Here is a 7652-nt window from a genome sequence, read left to right on the forward strand (position 1 = left end):
CTGTAGACGTGCCCTGGTAGGTGTGGTCATGACACAGCGTATATATAACCTATGAGTCCTGCAAACGTGTAATGGCAGGTGTGGTCATGACACAGCATATATAGAACCTATGAGTCCTGTAGACGTGCCCTGGTAGGTGTGGTCATGACACAGCGTATATAGAACCTATGAGTCCTGCAGACGTGCCCTGGTAGGTGTGGTCACGACGGCATCGCACGAGACAGTTTCATTGCCCACATTCCTCACACCTACTTTTTTCTCTTCCCCGCCCCCGATTAGCAAACCCAGATTTTTGTCCCAAATAGGAAACATCCTATATCAAGTCACAGACGCCTCCTGAAGCCAGTCCTGTCTTCTCAGCTTCTTGCATTGCAGGGCAGCCATAGGTAACTCACGTTTATTCTGAGAGAACACGTGGATCTCTAAGAGGTTCTGGGATGTTTGCTTACCCAATGAAAGGGCCAGGCCTGGCTAGTGTCAGCCTGTGCTGTGATTTAGATACTGATGTAATAAGTGGCAAGGATGCAGCCGTCCTGCAGTACTGACTCCTGAACATGAGGACAATAATATTGAGGGTGGAAGAAAGGCACAGAGACTGGATCCTATTCAGTGAAAACAAGTGGTGTGTCCACCAAAGACTTGTAAGAGAGTGTCCATTGCAGCCATATTCACAACAGTCAGAATCAGAAATCAACCTAGATGCCCACTAACGGATGCCTGGACGAATAACTGAACAGCTTATGTTAGTCATATGATGGAATATTGTAATACATTGCAACTAAAAGAAGTCTATCAGTATATACGAACAAAAGACAAAAACATGAATAGATTTGACAGATACAATGCTGAACTGAAAAAGCTAGACGTGGGGCTGGGAAGATGGCTCTGCTGGTGAAGTTGCTTGCCCCCCGCCCCACCCCCACCTGATGACCTGAGTTTGATCCCCGAAGCCCGCATGGTGGAAGGAGAGAGCTGTCCAGGGATCTACTTGTGTGTTCATGCATGTCCACACAGTAAGTAAATTTTAAGCTGAATGTGCTGGGCCTGGTAGCACACACCCACGGTCCCAGGTACGTGGGGGACAGGAAAGAAGGGTCCCTTGAGTTCAGGAGTTTGGGATCAGCCTGACAACGCAACTTCCCATCTCTTTGTAAAAGAAAAAAAGTGGAGGAGGGAAAGCCGCATTTCTCTGTGGGCATGGCCACTGATGTCACCCATGTCACCCTGGAAGTCCTCACACACCTCTGTATATTGGCAGCACTGCTAACTGACTAAGGGCTGGAGACGGCTCAGCAGCTAAGAGCACATTCTGCTCTTGGCAAGGAGTCTAGTGCAGTTCTCAGCACAAGGTCCTGTGTTTACAACTGTCTAGAACTCCTTTTTTCTTTTTAAATTTTATTTATTGTTTTTATTGAGCTCTACATTTTTCTTTGCTCCCCTCCCTGCCTGTCCCCTCCCCCTCAACCCTCTCCCAAGGTCCCCATGCTCCCAATTTACTCAGGAGATCTTGTCTTTTTCTACTTCCCATGTGGATTAGATCCATGTATGTCTCTCTTTAGGGTCCTCACTGTTGTTTAGGTTCTCTGGGATTGTGATTTGTAGGCTGGTTTTCTTTGCTTTATGTCTAAAAGCCACTTATGAGTACATGCAGTGCACAATGCCTGTCTGCACTCTATGCGCTACCATACAGTTTGCAAGCTTCGGGCAAGGGGCTGGAGATTGAAACACACAAAGAGAGACAGAGACACAGACCTCTAGTCACTGGTAAGAAGCTCTTTATTCAATAGCACCACAGAGCCTTATATACCCAACTGTCAGGTGGGCCAACAGGTGAAAACCTTATCCTCTGATCCTCAAGACCAAGGCAACACGTGCTCGTGAAGCAGAGCTGGTAAACAACTTTGACACAGCTTTCAGTAACTCAAATCAGAAGGAGAGTAAAGATTCTAGCAGGGAAGAGCAACTGGAGGCCAGGACTCCAAATGGTCCCAACAAGTACATATGATATTTGTCTTTCTGGGTCTGGGTTACCTTACTCAATATTATTTCTAGATCCATCCATTTGCCTGCAATTTTTAAGAAGTCATTTTTTTTTCTGCTGAGTAGTACTCCATTGTATAAATGTACCAAATTTTTCTTATCCATTCTTCGGTCAAGGAGCATTTAGGTTGTTTCCAGGTTCTGGCTATGACAAACAAAGCTGCTATGAACATAGTTGAGCACATGCCCTTGTGGCAATATTGAGCATCCTTTGGATATATACCCAAAAGTGGTATTATTGGGTCTTGAAGAAGGTTGTTTTCTAATTTTCTGAGAAATTGCCATACTGATATCCAAAGAGGCTGTACCAGTTTGCATTCCCTTTACTCCACATCCTCTCCATCAGTGTTTTTGATCTTGGCTATTCTTACAGGTGTAAGATGAATCTCAGAGTTGTTTTGATGTGCATTTCTCTGATGGCTAAGGATGTTAAACATTTCCTTAAGTGTCTTTCAGCCATTTTAGATTTGTCTGTTGAGAGTTCTCTGCTTAGGTCTGTACCCCATTTTTTCTTTTCTTTTTTTAATGAAGACAGTGAGGAAAGACCAAGAGTATCTTTCTTTTCTTTTCTTTTTTTTAAAGATTTATTTATCTATCATGTATACAGTGTTCTGCCTGAATATATGTCTGCCTGCACACCAGAGGAGGGCTCCAGATCTCATTACAGATGGTCGTGAGCCACCACCATGTGGTTGCTGGGAACTGAACCCATGACCTCTGTAAGAGCAACCAGTGCTCTTAACTGCTGAACCATCTCTCCAGCATCCCCCCATTTTTATTTGATTATTTGTTCTTTTGATGACCAATTTCTTGAATTCTTTGTGTATTTTGGAGATCAGCCCTCTGTCCGATGTGGGGTTGGTGAAGATCTTTTCCCATTCTGTCTACTGCCTCTATAAAAGAACTCCATTTCTAGGGATCTTACGCCTCTGGCTTCCACAAGTACCTATACCTCTCTCTTTTAATAAAGTAAATATTTTTTAAAAAGACACAAAGTTGGGAGGGGCAGGCTGGGAGAGGGGAGATGGATATGACCAAGATATGTTACATATATGTATGAAAATTCAAAAGAATATCAAAATAATTTCAAAGAAGCATATTGTACAATTCCACACATATCAAATTTAAGATGGAACTTTTAAACATCTTATTTATGACATCGGGATTAGGACTAGGTTAGGATTGCAGCAACCTCTTCAGGATGCTGAATGCTCTGTAAGGTGAAGACTGCCCAGAAGAGCCTCTGAGAGCCGCTCCTGGGACCACTCTCTACCTCCATTCGCTTCATGTTTGCTTTCTGCCATGTCTTACTTCATGGTTTTATGTTTTCATTTAATTACTTGTGTGAAGCTACTAATTTTTGTAGACCGAAATAGTTGAATGTTCACAATTTCATAGGGTCAACTCAATATTTTCCCACAACCCTGTGTTGTCACCCTGCAGTTGTTTAAAAAGTTCCATTGATAGGTAATGCAGCTTAGGTAAAACCAGATCTTTGGTTTTGACTCAGGAATTAATTTCATGACAAGCCAGTATGAGGCAGAGCAGAATGAAGTTCATTGAAAATAGAAAGTTATTCAAGAAAGGGAAAGGCACAGTTGAGAACGCAGGCACGGGCAAGTCAAAGAAGAATCCAGTCCAATGTCTTCGTTTGCTTGCTTGCTTGTTTGCTCGTTTGTTTGCTTTTGGGACAGAGTAGCCCCGGCTGGCCTGCAGTTCACCATGAAGACCAGACTGGTCTTGGATTCATGGAGTGCTCCTTGAGTCTGTTTCCGGAGTGCTGGATTATAGCAATGTGCCTAGACAGAATTTTGCCAACTCCAGCGGGAATTGTGTATTCCGGGCAGCAGAGCAGAGGGGGCAGGGTACCCCAAAGGCTGAGGGGCCATCCTGAGCTCCAGATGCCTGACTTGAGCCTCAGCATCCAGTCTTTGTTCTGCCGGGTTTCAGTCTTGTTCAAGAATTCCTCGCTATGCCTCCATTCTTCCCTTTGGAGTGCAGAGCTTCCCTCCATGTTGTTGGGTTTTGGAAATATGTAATCTATACTTTGATTTTACAAATGCTCCCCTGGATCCGTGGGAGTGACTGCTGGGCATGTGGCACCCCTCTGGTGTCCTTGGAAGTGGAGGAACCCCCAACTACAGTTGACCCTCGTCATTGATTCTCACCTCCTGTCACTTCCCACTCTTCCCATGAGTGAGGCCTACTCTCTCAAACGTGATTTCTCGCCTTTGGGCACTGCCCATAAGTCCTGGTACCAGGCAACCACAGCTCTCTTGGGCTCAGAGTCCTTTGTCCCTGTTCTTTGCACAAAGGTACAACGCACAGGACAGCCCGTGCTTACTTAACTCGATCCTCTCTGAATTCGTGGGATGCTAGGAATCACAGACCCTTGGATCTTATTTCTCTGCCTCCCTCGTGGAAGGAACTGTGTCCACCTTTGCAGTCAGACCTGGTCTCAATACCCCTTGAATGTCAATCCATATGGCTGCTTCCTGGCGTAATTTATGACAATTTACGGGACCTCTGCAACATTCTGCCAGTGGTGCTATAATTGGAAGGTGGTGCCCTATTTTCAACCTTTATCTTTGCTTCACTCCAAGCCCTCTCTCTGTTCGTTATAACTCTGCTTCTTTCATTAAAGAGTTCCAATGTCAGCTTCCTCAGCAACAGCCTGCCTCTGCGGCCAAGGCAGTTACGTGTCGCCAGGTCCTTTTCTGCCATCAGCTATGTGACATGCACACCCTTTAAAAGGAAGAACTCATTCTCTTTGCCTCCTCTCTTGCCTCTTACTACTTTCTTTGAATCTCATTTCCTCTTACACTAACTCTGTTGTGTGTGGCACGTTTGTTTAGTGGCATACCTTGGCAGAGCCTGCCAAAGGTACCCACTTCATGCAGGGACCCTCCCCACATGCTCCACCTGCAACAGATCCCCTCTCCCCCACCTGCAGCAAATCTACTTTCTAGTTCACTGGCGCCTTTGCCTTCCATTCAATACTGGCAGTTGGGTCTCTGGCGGGGCTACCTGCCTCTGACCATTCCCCTGGTGTAGACACTCACCTTTGGCCCTGCCCATAAGTCCCGGTACCAGCATATGGCCATAGCCGAAAAAAACCCCAGAACTCCCCACAAAGCACAAGACACTCCGGTCTGACATATCCTTCCACTCTGCTTGTCTGTCATTTGTTGCATTCTTACTATGGGTAATTTCCCCTCTCACTGTCAGGAGGCTCATATAGGGGCCCTCAAATCGCTTTTAACCAGCTGAGGACTTCGGGCCACAACTACAGACCTAGAAAGTTTTGGACAGAGACCGTGGTGTTAGCACCATGGATTTTCCCAGCAAATATGTGGAAGACTAAGCTCTGGATGTGGGTTTTGTTTCTGCCTATGAAAAGAGGTAGCCTAGGGAGTGACCCCTCAATTATCCTTCATTAATATCTCATTGGTGATAATCATCAGTTTGAAATCCTCCTTGGCAGAGGTGATCAAAGCCCACAATCAACACTGCCAGCCACAATGTAATGCCAACTTACCTTTCACGTTCGTTCCATCCATGTTCAATATTTCCTCAAAATTTGATGAGGAAGAGGAGGCTGAAGAGAGAGAAAAGAAAAGAAAAGAAAAGAAAAGAAAAGAAAAGAAAAGAAAAGAAAAGGAGGAAGGGAAGGAAAAGGATACAGAGAGGGAAAGGGAGAGAGAAAAGGAGAAAACATCAGTCCCCAGGCCCACTCCCATTTCCTCCTCTGCCCCTCTGGGACCTGGCCTCATTGAAGCTAATAATGACCCTAGACAAAAATCCAACATTACCCCATTTGTCAGTAGAGACCTCCTAAAATGTAGGTGTGATCCCACTACAGTCAACTGGGATTTGTGTGGCCCCTCCAACTGTCTTAATATGTATGTGCCCTTTGACACTCATAAAGGGAGCTAGCCTCTTTAGTGGAACTGACTTCTATAAAAGTTACACTAAGTATCAGGCAGAACAATGTACAGTAACTGTGTCACAAGACCACAAAGTTGACTGGAAGGCCACCCTGGCCTGTGTTCAGCCCCCTGTTGTAGGAGGCTGCTTGTTTGTTCCCTGCTGCCCAGACTCCCAAAATAATCACACAAAAACTATATTATTTGCAATACTGTTTGGCCAATACCTTAAGCATATTTCTGGCTAAGTCATATCTTAAATTAACCCATTTCCATTAATCTGTGTTTTAACATGAGGCTGTGACTTTCAGGGTATAGTTCCTGTGTCTGTCTCCTGCAGGCTACATGGCTTCTCCTGACCCCGCCTTCTTTTTCCCAGCATTCAGTTTAGTGTGTATGTGTGTGTCCCATCTACCTCTGTTCTGCCCTGCTATAGACCAAAGCAGTTTCTTTACTCATTAACCAATAAAAGCAACACATAGACAGAAGGACCTTCCACACCAGTCCCCCATCTTCTTTTTGGTAACTAATACTTATGACGCATAGATACTCTCAACTGTTCCCATGAAACGTGCTTCCTGACAGCCTGCTGGCCTGTGTATTTACACACAGCCATTCTAATGAGAGAACCAGCAGTCATTTGGGTTCCTGCTGTCAATGCTACCCACTTCCACGTCATTACCATTATGGCCCAAACTTAATTAGAGGAGGTAGGTAGGACAGAGACTTAGGGAGTATGGCCACTACCATCATGGCCATTGTGCTGTGAGTGGGAGGGGCTGTGGCTGGAGTGGTATCACTAACACACACAGCCAGTCAACACCTTTATCAGCTATACATATATTACAACAAACTGACCTCTGGGCTGAGGAACTGACTTTGGCGAAGGACATGTCACTTCTAGCATGTGACCCTAAATATCAGGTGTTTTGCCTCAACCACTACAAGGTTCCTAATACCTCCTTAGAAAGACTTCAACTGATGCAATACATTAAGGTACCCGGTCGGATAAGCTCCTTAGCTATTTCATATTACTTTGGGAGCAAATTCATCGTTTAAATATAACTAGAGTCCCAGGACGTCTTTGGAATCTGATTGTTTGACTAAGATTTGGAACAATTTAAAAGGACTTACATATGCTTACATATGCTGCATCCTTACATATGCTCTGCTTGGCAGGGTGGTACTGCTAATTCTTCTCTTGTTAAAGTGTCTCCTACAGCATACTCATCAACAAAAAGCGGCTATCAAGGCGACCATCCAGGTACCAACAGCTCTTTATCCAGAACGAAGCCCTCCTGGAAAGGTAAGGCATGCATGGCTTACTGAGATACAATGGCTACTGCCAGACCCACCACCCTGCCTGCTTGCCAGAACTGATGGTCTTTGAGGGACGGTAGTCAAGTATGTGGAAGAGTCTGTTCAGCAGGCCAGCCTAGCACCGTTCATGCTGAGTGCTCAACATGAGCGGGTCAACAAAGCCGGGGCAAGGCATCCTAGCTCCCTCTGAGCGCGTCCTGTAAAAATAATAAAAGGGGTGGACATGTGGGATGACTAAGCCCAATCTAATTGGTCCTGACCGATATTAGGAGCTTGTGCAGGAAATACTTCCTGAAAGCCAGCCTGCGTCTGCCTGAGGGCCCTGAGGACAACAACTGAGCCATGGCGAGAGATGACGTGGGCCAA

This window comes from Microtus ochrogaster, chromosome 5 (genome assembly GCF_000317375.1).
Source record: "Microtus ochrogaster isolate Prairie Vole_2 chromosome 5, MicOch1.0, whole genome shotgun sequence".
In the NCBI taxonomy this organism is placed as follows: domain Eukaryota; kingdom Metazoa; phylum Chordata; class Mammalia; order Rodentia; family Cricetidae; genus Microtus; species Microtus ochrogaster.